This window comes from Manihot esculenta, chromosome 18, assembly GCF_001659605.2.
Source record: "Manihot esculenta cultivar AM560-2 chromosome 18, M.esculenta_v8, whole genome shotgun sequence".
NCBI lineage: Eukaryota > Viridiplantae > Streptophyta > Magnoliopsida > Malpighiales > Euphorbiaceae > Manihot > Manihot esculenta.
In genome coordinates this window covers 18,880,585-18,897,857 of record NC_035178.2, presented here as the reverse complement: position 1 = coordinate 18,897,857, position 17,273 = coordinate 18,880,585, and positions in this window count along the sequence as shown.

Here is a 17,273-nt window from a genome sequence, read left to right as displayed (position 1 = left end):
CATCCTGTTTTCTAGAAAACAGCACACATCACATAGAAAATTAGCATCAAATGGTTCATGTGCAAACACATGAACCCGCATCACATACATCACATACATAGCATAGCATTAATGCACATGCATATAATCATGGCATTTCACATCATCATTCAAGACAGGACTCTTCATCCTATCCTAGTGGACATGGTTTTCCTATTGTGCTTGACCTTCTAGAACATCTATGAGCCCGACACTCTAGGTCCGACCGTATGAACCTAGGGCTCTGATACCAATCTGTAACAGCCCGAAAATCGGACCGCTACCGGCGCTAGGATCCAGATCGGCTTAAGGCCATCGGGACCCGTAGCAAGCCAACAATCTTCCTGTGAACCTGTTTAATCCCATACATGATCAACAACATACATAAAAATTTTGAACTTTTCTTTCCATTCAATTACCAAACTCAACCTGTGCATGCACTAATCATAAACATTAACCCCTCCTTGGAGTCTCATCAATGCTCCAATGGGGTGACATAACATGTATTGAGTTTGGTTTACATAAGTATCATAAAAATCATGTACTATAAAGGGATTAACAACATACTAGGGTCAAGCACAACTATAAACCTCAATTGACATCATTACATTACATTTCTATACTATACTTTTGCATTACATCATATCCATGTCCACATCTAGCTATTACATGACCATGACTTTACTCTTCTTAACCTCCTAGTCTATCCCGTACATGCAAACCTGGGGTTAAGGGAGTGGGGTGAGCTACTAGAGCCCAGTGAGCAGAATAACAACATATTTATATTAAAGGTTCATGCTTTCATGGAATGCATCACATCACAACTAATCATATCAAGAATGAACTTGTCACCATTTAGCCCTCTACATATTCCAATCATGCCAAGGGCGTAGTGCAGGCCACACCAGGTCTTTCTCTTATACATAACATATCATACATAACCAATTGTGCCGGGGGCGTAGTGCAGGCTACACCCGGTCTTTCTCTTACATAGTGCCAGGGGCATAGTGCAGGCACGCCTGGACTTCCATATCATATCATCATGCCATAACATATGAGGACTAATGGATCATTCAACGTTCATCCACATCAACAACATATTATGCAATGCAACATATTCGTGAATTCTAATGCAAACACCCTAATGTATCTCATGGCATTCATGATGCATGAATCATGTTAAAACTTTCATGTAATTTCTCAATTTAAAACATTAAGTTTAGTTCCACTCACCTCTGGCTGAAGCTCTACTGACTCTGAAGCAGCTAAACTCACTGCTGGGGTCCTCGGTTCCTCGGGTCCGAACCTATACAGGTGGACTCAAGTGAGGGACCTAACATACATAAACATGACTCTAAAATACTCCCCAAAAACCCCACAAAACACCTTAAAACAATCACATAAATCATGCAAAGGAGGGCTGAACAAGGCACTTTCAGCGGCAGGTTCGGCGGCCGGAAGTCCCTCCAGAGCCGAAAGTCATGCACCTTCGGCGGCACTTTCGGCGGCTGAAGGTTCCCTCCAGAGACGAAACTCATGCATGTTCAGCGGCACCTTTGGCGGTTAAAAGTCCCTTCCAAAGCCGAAAGTCATCTTTCGGGAGCAGGGTTCGGCAGCCGATTCATGCTACCACAGGCAGGTTCGGCGGCCGAAAGAACCTTCGGCTGCCGAACCTTAGTTTCTCCCGAAGGGCAGAAACTCAGCTCAACATGCATAAACGCCTCCCAACTCATTCAAACATGCATTTTTCTATTCTACAACATGCATACCCAAGCATATAAGCTCCTAAGGGTTTCAAACTATCCTAAACCCCATCTACAACACATCAAACATGCATATCCATCACACATTGCTCATAAAACACAAAGTAAACCCATAAACTTCACATAAACCTACACATGCATTTCTACCCCAAAAACTTCATAAAACTTACTTAAAACATTAAAGGAACTATGGATCTACTCTTACCTCTTGAAGAACGAGAGGAGAGACGATCCAACTTGGAGATGGGAGAGATCTCAATTCTTTGGTCTCCAAGCTTCCAAAACTCGCTCTTTTGTTCAAAAATCTTCAAATCAACATAAAGCTTGTTAAAATATGAAAGATCAAAGGAAAAACATCCAAAATGAACCATGGGAGAGCAAGAACTCATCGTGGCCAAAAATGGGGAGAAAACTCGCCCGTTTCAGCCATGGAGCTCTTATATAGGGGCTGGCGGACCACCTTTCGGCAGCCTAAAATGCCTCCAAAACTCATGCAAGTTCGGGGGCCGAACATGAGGTTCGGCGGCCGAACCTTTGAAACTTTCGGAAGCCTAACTTGCCCCCCAAACCATCCCACGTTCAGCGGCCGAACCTGGAAATGTCTCCTTGGTCTTTTTCTTTTAAAACTCAATTTCCTTTTTGCTTAAAACCATAAAATACATCAAAACATTTATAAAAACATGCTTTTACCCTTCTAGAGGTTTTCGACATCCGAGATTCCACCGGACGGTAGGAATTTCGATACCGGAGTCTAGCCAGGTATTACAATGTGAATGAAAAAGAGGAATGGTCGAGTCTTTTCTAAAGCAAAGATATCAATTGTGAGTAAAAGTGATATTTGAAGGAGAAGTAGGGTTTTTATACGATGGCTTTGCTGGTAAGTTTTGAATACAACTCAAGAAACAAGGCAATCATCATTTATGGGCAAGGGAACTCAAAGCGACGCGAGTGTGGAAGGCCAATCTAAATAAGTCATGTGCCCCAAATCGTGAAGATAACTGTCACCTTCAAATCTGAAGAATCAAAGACCAACGGGAGGGGAGGACTTCTGATATAGTACAACAATCTCCCAAAGTAGGTCATGAACTAGCACCTGAAGACAGGGCCATGTAGTAAGGGTATGATCATATTATACTCGGTCCCACTAGTGGAAAAGAATACTCAAACACCATAGGTCTCAACTCTTTGTCAAAACTCGCCCTCTCAACTATAGGGCGAGACTCCATGTGAAGTTACCGTTAGAGAGCATAATCCAGCAAATCTCCATTACACCTATAATCGCGGGATCTCATATCCACTAACCGGTGCTAGTCGAATTTCCAGGAGATGTGATAACAACTCCATCTTCTTATAGTATAAAAGCAGATGAATACAGAGATCAAAGTATGCAATTCTTACATAACTACTCTTGAGTTCAAAGCATTACACTCGCTCTTTTCTCCAGTTTACTTACTTAAACGTAACTGCTGTAGACGCCAACCATCTCATTTTCTCTTTTTTGTAGATTGACCAATTGCAATATAGTTCTATTTTAGTCACATTATTACTATTGTAAATTTTTAATAATTCACATCAAAACATATAATAATTTTATATTATTATTATTATTATTATTATTATTATTATTATTATATATATATATATATATATATATATATCCATGTAATAATAAAATTATATATATATATATATAATTATTTTAATAATTTATATTCTCATAATATAATTTTATTAATATGAAAATAATATATACTATAATAGACAGAACAAATTATAATCAATTTAGTAAATTTGCTAAATAAAATGGTTAGAAAATTTAATAATTAAATAATATTACAATTATATGTGTATATAATTTTATTAAAATTATATTGTATATAAAACTTATTATTGAAACTATAAATTATTTAAAAAATATATATATATATAATTAATTTTTCAGTATGATTTCCATTCGGTACGGGTCTAGTACGATTTCGATTGGATTTTAGTATGATTTTTTGATAAAAATAACAGAAGCAAATAACTAAATAAATTTGATTCCTATATTATAGATTCTTTTTTATTTTAGTACGGTTTTTTAGTTCGATTTGAAACTCTAAAAACCATAAATAGTCTAAATTAAATAAATAATATAATAACTATTACTAATTATAATTATTTATTATTTATTTATGGTCATGAAAGTTTAAAAATAAATAAATAAATATTTAATTTTTAGCTAATTTTTTATGAAATTGGATAATTTTTTTTTTAAAAAAAAAAGCCTTTTCATTTTAAAATTTTGGGTATGAAATTGATTGTAATTTTATAAAAGCGAGTTTTTTTTATGAATAATTTGGAATTTTTTTATAAAACAACTGTTTTCAATAATTATTTGAGTTATATTTTTATAGAATTTTATTTAGAATTAGAACAAAAATATAACTCAAGTATAATAGGATAAAGAATTCTAGATGTATTCAATATCCAAAATTAATTTACATAATAATGTTACAATAATTAATCTTAATGACTAATAAAATTTAATTTTATATTATAGTGTTTCCATTATTCTCCTCTCTCACACTTTCATATACTAATTTTGTATAATTTGCGTTATATGTTACTTTTATTTATTTTGTATATTTGTGATTTAAATTTTTCTATATAATTTTTAATTAGTTTTTATAACCAATCAAATTTATTACTTCATTATTATAATATGAAAATGTAAAATATAGTTATAATTGTAAACAGTTTCTTTTGTAGATTTATTGTATAGTAAGGTAGTTTATGTGTACATATGTGGTACGTGTTAGTGCGTGCACACGTGTTATGCTTGTCAATGTGTAGCTTGTATATATAAAGACAAGTCTCCTGTAATACTTTATAATATTGTAATAAAAATTCTTTTTTTGTTTCTCTAAATTTGTTCATGGTATCCGTTATAATGTCGAAATTTGTTTTTTTTACGATATTCTTTTGAATCCTTCATTAGAGAAATTATGCCGAACAATGGAGGAAAAACGAAATATGGTAGATCAAACCTCAATGATCATAATAAATGTTACCAAAGACACCACCATAGAATGAGGAATACTGATAAATCAGAATGCTAGCGGATTGCATAGCTTACTTGGATCTGACCATCCAGGCATGATTCTTATCACTATTGTATTAGTGGGAGTCAGTTTCAAATCCCAATTTGATACTATGAAATTAGTGCTTGGGGCAAAATAAAAACTAGGTTTGATAGAAAAGTTTCATTTTAGAATTAGAAATTGGATCTGAAAGTTATGAGGCATGGAAACTATGCGACTATATGTGAATCTTGGATCCTTAACTCGATCTACACCACATTCGCTAAAGAGCTGTGAGATGAAATAGTTGAGCAATACGAAGAGAGCAATGGTCCTCTGATCTATCAGATCCAGAGGAAACTTGGTTTGATTAGTCAAGAAGGTGTCTCTATTTCCTCTTATTTCACAAAGACAAAGAAATTGTAGGGTGAGTTGGCCTCTCTAGAGTGCTTGATTTCCTACACTTGTGGTGTGGCTAGAGAATATATTGATGTAACGAATTAAAATAAATTGATATAGTTCCTTATGGGACTCTATGAGACTTTTGAATAGGTCAAAAATCAGAGCCTTCTACTAGATCTTTCTCATATTAATAAAGCCTATTCTATGATCCTCAAGTTTGAGGCACAGAAAATAGTTGCATCTAACTTGGCTGTGAATGTTGGTTCTATGATCTTATTATCTAAAGGTCAAGGTCCTAAGAATACTCAAAAGAAACAAGATCCTAAGAAGGGATATTGTGCTGATTGTAACATCGATGGCCATATTAAAGACAATTGTTTCAAGTTGATTGGTTATCCGGATTGGTAGAAAGGGAGGGTTAAGTTCCCATCCTAATCTAGACAACCCTTAGTGAATCTTGTGTAGGGTAAGCCTGAATCCATGAGTAATATAGTAGATTCACCTCTTGAGATGATACAAGAGGGTCAAGGAGCAAACCTTGAGGATTTGAAAGTCCATACAATAGGAACTTGTGAAACTCATAAAAGGAAAGACTCTTGTTATCACTTCACCGATGGCAGCCAGTGTTGTGGCACCAATTCATTACTAGAATCCAACCTCTTTTGCTAATAACTCTAATACAATCAGTACTAGCCATACAAGTGAAAATGATATGAACTCCTAAATTATAGACATGGGTGCTACCAATTACATATCTCCAGTTAAAAGTTTATTTCATTCTTTACATTCCACATCCAATTCTATCTCTATTTGTTTTATCTTTATACTAATAATATGATTTTTCAAGGGGCACTGATCAAGCATAAATTAGGCGCATTTTTCCTATTATTATTGATGCTAAATTATAAATTTTCTAGGCAATTTTGTGCTTTTGATCATATTTTACAGAAAATGATGAAAAATGAAGATTTGGTGAAAAATAGCCTAAAAAAAGCATGAAGATTGATTTGGCCATAGCAATTTGGGCAAGTCACCCACAGAATTACCAAGAAGGCTACACAAAATAAATAGAAGCATGAAACTAAACTCCAAGTTTTGATGTGCCTAGAATCAATTTGCCCAAATTACTGGGCAAATCTACAATATCGTGCAGACTCATAGAAATACCCAAGCCTACAACCAGCGATTTGCCCAAATCACCGAGCAAATCAATTGATGACCAGCGCAGTACACAGACCTGCGACAAGTGACTTGCCTAAAGATGATTTTCCTAAATCACTGGACAAATCGATGGACGCGGATAGAGAATGAGCAGAAGAGCGGAAAACCCAAAATTTAAAAATTAGAAGTCCAAATCCATCTCAAACACGCTGAGGACCCATCTGAAACTCTTCAAACTCAGCAAAAAGAATTACTTCACTCAAGAAAGTCCATTCATGAAGAAATACATTGAAGGGAGGAGTCCTAAATCAAGTCAAAGTAGAATTTACCATTCCAAAAGGGGATCTACTAGGGTTATAAACGCCTATAAAAGCATGAGGACAGCGGCATCAAATGCATCCTTCACCAGCACCGAATCTGCGACCTTTCTTTCTTTTCTCTTTGTATTTTCTTTGCAAGCCATGAGTGGCTAAATACACCATTTCTAGTTGAAGTTAGGAAGAAGTTTCAGTTTCTATATGAATTGGGAGATCTAAACTCCATTGTTAATATTTTATTCTTTAATATTTATGCAAATTTTGTTCTTCATATTATTATTGCTTTGTTATTTGGATCAATAGGGTCCGTTGTTCTTGATTTCAAAGTAGTATAATGTTAGTTTGAATACTTGAAGTACGTAATTGCTTAGATTATTCAAACACAAGTAACAATTAGTATAACAGCTAAGAAGTTGTATGATCTAACTCACCATGCAGTTGGTTAGTTAGAATTAGGTCTCTCTATTACTTAAAGCAGTTGACTGTAACGACCCGAAAATCGGACCGCCACCGGCGCTAGGATCCGGGTCGACTTAAGGTCCCGGGGACCCGTAGCAAGCCTGCTATACTCTCTGGGTACCTGTAAAATCCCATACATGATCATACATTTTCTATAAAAACATAAAACTGTACTCTGTACCAAGGCTTAACCTGTACATGCACTAACTCTGTAACCCCTGACTAGAGCTCTCATCCATGCTCCAGACGGGTTAAACTCATACAATGTTAAGCCTGGTTTTTACAGTCATCAAAACATTTACATCAAAATAAACAGACCAAGTATACTAAAAGGATTTACAGTACAAATAGGTCAAGCACACTACTAAACTCTATACAAAACTTATCCATCGTTGTACAAATAATACATGTCCACACTATACTATTACAAAACTCTTTTACTCTTCATGCCTTTTCTAGATTCCCCCTGCACCCTGATCCTGCAGGACTGGGGTTAAGGGAGTGGGATGAGCTACTATAGCCCAGTAAGTAGAATAATAAAATAAGTTATTAAACATGCTCTCATGAAATGCATCACATCACAGATAATTCACATCATCTCAGGTGAACATGTCACCAATAGTCCCGACATCCTAAACTCGTGCCAGGGCGTAGAATGGGCACCTGGTCTTCCTGTCATATCACATCATAACATAACTTACCATGTATCATGCCAGGGCGTAGAATGGGCACCTGGACTTCTACTATTCTGTGCCAGGGCATAGAATGGGTACCTGGTCTTACTCAGGGACTAATGGATCATCCACTATCACCCACACCAACAACAATATAGAATGCAATGCAGCAAATTCGTGAATTCTAATGCAATCAACCTATGGCATAATCATGGTGCATGAAACATGCTAAAAGCATTTACTTTCTCAATTTAAAAGAATTAAGTTTAAATCCACTCACCTCTGGCTACCTCTGAACTGAGCTCACTACTGCTCTCTTCGGTTCCTCTGGTCCGTTCCTACACAGGTGGACTCAAATGAGGGACCAAACTAACTCAAGAACAACTCTATAAAACTCCCCAAAAACCCCCTCAGACATCCTAAAACAATCATATAAAACATGCAAAGGAAGGCTGGACAGGGCACTTTCAGCGGCAGGTTCGGCGGCCGAAAGTCCTTTCCAGAGCCGAAACTCAAGCACTTTCGGCGGCACTTCGGCTGCCGAAAGTCCTCTCCAGAGATGAAAGTCTCTAACCTTCGGCGGCACCTTCGGCGGCCGAAACTCCCCTCCAGAGCCGAAAGTCCAAACTTTCGGGGGCAAGCTTAGGCACCCGATGCCACCTCTTCAGCATGTTCGGCGGCCGAACCTTCCTTCGGCGGCTGAACCTTCCTTCGGCGGCCGAAGCTGGGTTCTCCAGTAAGGCAGAACCTTGCTTTGCCTCACGCCAAACCTCTCCAATCTTACCCAAACAAGAAAACCACAACTCCTCAACATACATATACTCAAGTATATGCACAAAGGGGTCCAAAACTACCTTAAAACCCCAACAAACAACACAACACAACATATATACATGCTTTCATCAACAAAACACCAAAAAACACTATTTAACCTAATCATGCATCTCTACTCATAAACTCCATAAAACCTTCATAAATCATAAAAAGAAGTTCAGGATCTTCACTTACCTCTTGAAAATAAGAAGATGAACGGTCCCAACGTGGAGATATGGAGCAACTCTCTCTCAAAGTCTCCAAACTTCAAAACTTGGGTTTTTAGCTCAAAAGCTTCAAAACAACATCAAAAACTATCAAAACTTTGCAAGATTTGATGAAAACATGAAGAATACCCAAGGAAGACATGGTCTCACCTCTGTTTGTGAAATAAAAAGCAATTCTTATCCATTCACCGACTGAGGGCCTTTTATAGGTGGCTGGCCAGACCACCTTCGGCGGCCTAACGTGAAACCAAAAGCCATGCATGTTCGGTGGCCGAACTTGGCATTTCTTCCTTGGTTCTTTTCTTTAAAAAAACTCATTTTCTTTTCACTTTACAACTATAAAACATACTAGAATACTTTAGAAAAACATAATTCTTACCCTTCTCGAGCATTCCGACATCTTAGATTCCACCGGAAAGTAGAATTCTGATGCCGGACTCTATCCAGGTATTACATTCTCCCCCCCTTAAGAACATTCGTCCCCGAATGTTCCTCAAACAAATAAACACATAAAAGGAGGAAAACTAACCTCAAAATAGAGATGGATATTGCTGGAGCATAGACTCCCGTGTCTCCCAGGTGCACTCTTCTAGATTATGGTGGTTCCACAAGACTTTCACCATTGGAATTCCCTTGTTCCTCAGCTGCCTAATCTGTGTGTCTAGGATCCGCACTGGCTGCTCTACATAGGTGAGATCTCCAAGGATCTCCACATCAGGCTCACTAAGAACCTTACTCGGATCTGACACGAACTTCCGTAGCATAGAAACATGGAAAATCGGGTGAATTCTTTCCATAGAAGCAGGCAAATCCAGCTTATACGATACATTCCCGGTCTTTTGCAAGATCTCAAAAGGTCCAATGTATCGTGGAGCTAGCTTACCTTTTCTCCCAAAACGAACCACTCCTTTCATTGGAGACACCTTCAGCAATACCATATCCCCCTCCTGAAACTCTATCTGTTTCCTGCGAATATCTGCATAACTTTTGTGTTTACTCTGAGCAGTTCTGCTTCTCTCCCTGATCATGTGCACTACTCTGCTGGTGATTTCTATTAACTCTGGCCCTACAAGAGCCTTCTCTCCCACTTCTTCCCAGCAAACAGGTGATCTGCACTTCCTTCCATACAGCGCTTCATAAGGAGCCATCCTTATGCTAGCATGATGGCTGTTATTGTAGGCAAACTCCACCAAAGGTAGATGCTGCCTCCAAGAACCGCCAAAGTCTAACACACACATTCTGAGCATATCCTCTATGCTCTGGATGGTCCTCTCTGACTGACCGTTAGTCTGTGGATGAAAAGCAGTGCTAAAATCCAACCTTGTGCCCATAGCACTCTGCAAACTCTGCCAAAATCTGGAGGTGAACTAAGGTCCTCTGTCTGATACTATAGACACTGAAACTCCATGTAATCTTACTATCTCGTCCACATAAACCTGTGCTAACTTATCCACAGAGTAGTTGCTCCTAACTGGAATGAAATGAGCAGATTTCGTGAGTCTGTCCACAATCACCCATATAGAGTCTATCCTGTTGGACGCTGCCGGTAAGCCCACTACGAAATCCATAGCTATGTTTTCCCATGTCCACTCTGGAATCGACAGTGGGTTAAGCATTCCAGCCGGCTTCTGATGTTCCAGTTTCACCCTTTGGCAAACTTCACAGGCTGTCACAAACTGTGCCACTTCTTTCTTCATGGCTGGCCATCAATATACTCTTTTCAGATCCTGATACATCTTGGTGGCTCTAGGGTGAACACTGTACCTTGCATTATGAGCTTCCCTCATAATGTCTTCTTTCAGACTGATGTCATCTGGTACACATAGTCGATTCCCACAGCGGAGGATCCCTTTGCTATCAAATCTGAACTCTACACTGTTGCCTGCCTGAACAGTCCTAGCAATTTTAACTAACTCAGGGTCCTCAAGTTGCTTCTGAGCCACCTGCTCCAGAAATACTGGTATCACTCTCATCTGTGCTACCAACGCACCCGTACCAGACAACTCTAGTTGCAGCCCTTCGTCGATGAGCTTATAAAACTCCATCACCACTGGTCTTCTTTCTACTACTATATGGGACAAACTGCCTAGTGATTTCCGGCTTAGGGCGTCTGCCATAACATTCACCTTACCCGGATGATACTGGATCCTGCAATCATAGTTACTAAGCAGTTCTACCCATATTCTCTGCCTCAAATTCAGCTCTCTCTGGCTTAAGATGTACTGCAAACTCTTATGATCGGTGAAGATCTCCAATTTAACCCCATAAAGGTAATGCCTCCACATCTTAAGTGCAAAGATAACTGCCGCCATCTCTAGGTCATGGGTGGGGTAATTCAACTCATGCTTCTTCAGCTGTCTCGAAGCATAAGCAATCACCCTGTCATTCTGCATCAAAACACAACCCAATCCCACACGAGACGCATCACAGAACACTGTGAAGTCCTTATTACTGACGGGCAGAGCTAACACCGGTGCTGATGTTAATCTTCTCTTTAACTCTCCAAAACTCTCTTCACACTAGTCCGACCACTCGAACCGCTGATTCTTCTTAGTCAGTTTGGTCATAGGAGCAGCTATCTTTGAGAAGTCCTGAACGAACCTCTTGTAGTAACCTGCCAGTCCCAAAAAGCTTTTAATCTCTGTTACTGAAGTGGGTCTGGGCCAGTCAGCTACAGCTTCTATTTTCTTGGGGTCTACCTCAATCCCTTCTGCTGATACTACATGCCCCAAGAAGGAAATGCTCCTTAACCAAAACTCACACTTAGAGAACTTGGCATATAAACCATGCTCTCTCAGTGTCTGCAGAACTGTCCTCAGATGCTGGGCATGCTCCTCTGCATCTCTGGAATACACTAAGATATCATCGATGAAAACAATAACAAAGTGATCCAGATACTCGCTGAAAATTCTATTCATGAGATCCATGAATGCTGCAGGGGCGTTAGTCAACCCGAACGGCATTACTAAGAACTCATAATGCCCATATCTGATCCTGAAAGCTATCTTTGGCACATCTGCCTCTCTAACTCTCAACTGATGATACCTAGATCTCAGATCTATTTTAGAGAAACAACCTGCTCCAGCTAGCTGGTCGAATAGATATCAATCCTAGGTAGGGGATACTTATTCTTGGTAGTGACTTTGTTCAACTGTCTGTAGTCGATACAAAGCCTGAGGGATCCATCCTTCTTTCTGACAAAAAGCACTGGAGCACCCCAAGGTGAGGTACTAGGGCGGATGAAACCCTTATCTACCAACTCCTGCAATTGCTCTTTCAGCTCTTTTAACTCCGCTGGCGCCATCCTGTAGGGAGGAATAGAGATAGGTCTAGTACCAAGCAGCAATTTTATTTCAAACTCTATCTCCCTATCAGGTGGTAGTCCTGGAAGCTCGTCTGGGAAAACGTTTGAAAATTCTCAGACTACTGGTATTGAGGCTGGTTCCCTAACCTGACTATCTAGCTCCCTCACATGAGCTAGAAACCCCTGACAACCCCTCCTAAGCAAACGACGAGCCTGAAGGGCTGAAATCAAACCTCTAGGTGTCCCCCTCCTGTCTCCTCTGAAGACACACGCTGACCCATCCTGATCTTTGAGACTAACTACCTTGTCTCTACAGTCCAAGGTAGCACCATATGCAGATAGCCAATCCATCCCTAGAATGACATCAAAATCCATCAAATCTAGAACCACAAGATCAGCTGGAAGGCATCTACCCTCTATGAACACTGGACTGAAGCGACAGACTGACACTGCCACTGATGGGTCACATTTGGGTCCACTGACCCAGAGAGGACACTCCAACTCAGAGACTATCAGACCCAACCTCTCTACGGCTCTCGAAGCAATAAAAGAGTGAGAAGCACCGGGGTCCATCAACGCATACACATCAGAACACCCAATGATGAGGTTACCTGACACCACTGTGTTCGACGTGTTTGCCTCCTCCTGTGTCACAGTGAAAATCCGTGCTGGGGCTACCGAACCTCCACCTCAGGAACCTGCTGCTAAAGAAGAGGCTGACCCTCTCCCTCTACCTCTGCCACTACTCTGAGGCATGGCTGAAGCCACTGACTGGACCACACTGCCAGAAGTCATCTGCTGGGATGGTGCCATAAAAGTCACTTGCGGACATTCCCATGCAAAATGCCCTTCTTGTCCACAGTTGTAACAAGCTGTAGATCCCAACCGACAAGCTACTCTGTGTGATCTCCCACATCTCCCACAGACTGGACTATCTATGCCAGAGCTTGAGCCACTACCAATTCCCAAACCAGACTTGATCTTGCTCCAGAACTTGTTCTTTTTAACTTTTGCTTTTCCCCATCTCTTGCTGCCCGCAGCTGCTGTACTCTGTAAAGAGGGATCGAGCTTGGATCCTGAAGACTGTGCCTTAGACTGTTTACCTGTCCCTTGAATGATGGCACTTGCCTCCATTTTCTTGGCGGCATCCACTATAGAGTGAAAACTCTCTTTCTCTGCTGGAAGAATCAAGGAGGAATACCTGGAATGCAGTTTCATAGTATATCTCCTTGCCTTCTTCTGGTCAGTATCATAAGCTTGACCCACATACTGAAGCAAATCCAGGAACTTATCTGTAAATTCATCAACACTCATCTCTTCCGTCTGTCTCAACTGTTCAAATTCTATGACTTTCATCTCCCTGGAACTGTCAGGAAAAGCCCACCCTGCAAACTCATTGGCGAACTCTCCCCATGACATACTGTCCATCCTGGGATCCACATAATTCTTGAACCACTCTCAAGCTTTCTTGCACTTCAGTGTAAACCCTGCCATTTCAATGGCTCTGCTATCATCAGCTCCCAACTCATCGGTTATCATCTTAACCGTTATGAGGTACTCAAATGGATCATCTCCCGTATTGAATTTAGGAGCATCCAATTTCAGGTACTCTGTCATCTTCACTTTGCTTCCCCCAGATGAGCTAGGTTGAGGTGCTTGGACAACAGGGACTACTGGTTCAGATGGTGGAGGAGGTACTGTACCACTTGGCTCTGGGTATGCTGTACTGGGATGGGAAGGTGTGGGTGGATACATGGGATATGGTGGGTACAAATGAGGATAAGGCATATAAGGCATGTAAGTAGGATATGGGGCAAAACTAGAGTAATCCGACGTACCCCCCATCAGATACTCCGGGCCCTGTGGAAAGGGTGGATAGTGGGGTGGATAATCAGACCCCGAGGCCTGAGCGCCTCCTTGAGACTCTCCCATACCCTCTTCAGACCTGTCCCACCCATGCTATCATCTCTGCTCTGGTCAACCTTCATAGCCTCCCTCACTTCCTCTGACCTCCCTCCTCTAACTGTTCCTCTTCTACTCTCGTCAAAAGACCTTCTAGAGTCCCTTGACGTACCCTCCCTGCTTGATCTCTAAGACATCGCCCTTGGCAACGTAGGAGGACGAGCATCTGAACCCTCACTTTCTGGTGGGACTCCAGTCAATCGTGCAGATCGACGAGTTCCTCTCATAACTCTAGAAAACAACACATAACATAGCACATCAGCATATAAACAGCACATATCAACAATGCACATGCATACATCATGGCATTTCACAGCATCAAATAGACAGGACTCAACATCCTATCCTAGTGGACATGATTTCCTCTTGTGCTTGACCTACTCTAACCTTTATGAGCCCGACACTCTCTATAGGTTCGACCATATGAACCTAGGGCTCTGATACCAATCTGTAACGATTCGAAAATCGGACTGCCACCGACGCTAGGATCCGGGTCGACTTAAGGTCGCCGGGACCCGTAGCAAGCCTGCTATACTCTCTGTGTACCTGTAAAATCCCATACATGGTCATACATTTTCTGTAAAAATATAAAACTGTACTCTGTACCAAGGCTTAACTTGTGCATGCACTAACTCTGTAACCCCTGACTAGAGCTCTCATCCATGCTCCAGAAGGGTTAAACTCATACAATGTTAAGCCTGGTTTTTACAGTCATCAAAACATTTACATCAAAATAAACAGACCAAGTATACTAAAAGGATTTACAGTACAAATAGGTCAAGCACACTACTGAACTCTATACAAAACTTATCCATCGCTGTACAAATAATACATGTCCACACTATACTATTACAAAACTCTTTTACTCTTCATGCCTTCTCTAGATTCCCCCTGCACTCTGATCCTGCAGGACTGGGGTTAAGGGAGTGGGATGAGCTACTATAGCCCAGTGAGTAGAACAATAAAATAAGTTATTAAACATGCTCTCATGGAATGCATCACATCACAGATAATTCACATCATCTCAGGTGAACATGTCACCAATAGTCCCGACATCCTAAACTCGTGCCAGGGCATAGAATGGGCACCTAGTCTTCCTGTCATATCACATCATAACATAACTTACCATGTACAGTGCCAGGGCGTAGAATGGGCACCTGTACTTCTACTATTCCATGCCAGGGCGTAGAATGGGCACCTGATCTTACTCAGGGACTAATGGATCATCCACTATCACCCACACCAACAACAATATAGAATGCAATGCAGCAAATTCGTGAATTCTAATGCAATCAACCTATGGCATAATCATGGTGCATAAAATATGCTAAAAGCATTTAATTTCTCAATTTAAAAGAATTAAGTTTAGTTCCACTCACCTCTGGCTACCTCTGAACTGAGCTCACTACTGCTCTCTTCGGTTCCTCTGGTCCATTCCTACACAGGTGGACTCAAATGAGGGACCAAACTAACTCAAGAACAACTCTATAAAACTCCCCAAAAACCCCCTCAGACATCCTAAAACAATCATGTAAAACATGCAAAGGAAGGCTGGACAGGGCACTTTCGGCGGCAGGTTCGGCGGCCGAAAGTCCTTTCCAGAGCTGAAACTCAAGCACTTTCAGCGGCACTTCGGCTGCCGAAAGTCCTCTCTAGAGACGAAAGTCTCTAACCTTCGGCGGCCGAAACTCCCCTCCAGAGCCGAAAGTCCAAACTTTCGGGAGCAAGCTTAGGCAACCGAAGCCACCTCCTCAGCATGTTCGGCGGCTGAACCTTCCTTCGGCGGCCGAAGCTGGGTTCTCCAGTAAGGCAGAACCTTGCTCTGCCTCACGCCAAACCTCTCCAATCTTACCCAAACACGAAAACCACAACTCCTCAACATACATATACTCAAGTATATGCACAAAGGGGTCCAAAACTACCTTAAAACCCCAACAAACAACACAACACAACATATATACATGCTTTCATCAACAAAACACCAAAAAACACTATTTAACCTAATCATGCATCTCTACCCATAAACTCCATAAAACCTTCATAAATCATGAAAAGAAGTTCAGGATCTTCACTTACCTCTTGAAAACAAGAAGATGAACGATCCCAACGTGGAGATATGGAGCAACTCTCTCTCAAAGTCTCCAAACTTCAAAACTTGGATTTTTAGCTCAAAAGCTTCAAAACAACATCAAAAACTATCAAAACTTTGCAAGATTTGATGAAAACATGAAGAATACCCAAGGAAGACATGGTCTCACCTCTGTTTGTGAAATAAAAAGCAATTCTTATCCATTCACCGACTGAGGGCCTTTTATAGGTGGCTGGCCAGACCACCTTCGGCGGCCTAACGTGAAACCAAAAGCCATGAATGTTCGGCGGCCAAACCTCACTTTCGGCGGCCGAACCTGGCATTTCTTCCTTGGTTCTTTTCTTTCAAAAACTCATTTTCTTTTCACTTTACAACTATAAAACATACTAGAATACTTTAGAAAAACATAATTCTTACCCTTCTCGAGCATTCCGACATCCTGGATTCCACTGGAAAGTAGAATTTTGATGCCGGACTCTAGCCGGGTATTACATTGACAGTTGAAAAGTAAAAAAAAAAAAAAAAACCAAGAACGTTCTTTGGGCGACTTGTTAGCTAGTGATTGATTAGCGAATGTTTCCTAATTGATCTAAATCTAAGGAGAGATTTGGTTATGTGGAGCGTTTTCCGCAACCAAAACTAATTTATTGAAACGAATAAAAGAATTCAAGCATCGATGATTAATTCCGAAATTGAAATGGATCCTATACTTGAACTATAGCTTTTTCTCATTGATTTATTATTCTTGTAATTATTGCTTTCTTATATTGCTTTAGTTTTAGTTTCAATTTATCATCAAAATCCTCCCTTACTTTACTTTTATTATTAATTTGCTCAAGTCAGTGTTTAGAAAATCATAGTGTCAATTCCTTGTGGATTCGATCCTATTACCATTATTTACAATTCTTAATTGTTGATATTTTAATAGATTATTTTTTGTGACTTCGACACACATCAGGCACTATTCACTTGGAACATATATTATTGCATAATGTTTTCTTTGTGCCTCAATTTCAATAGAA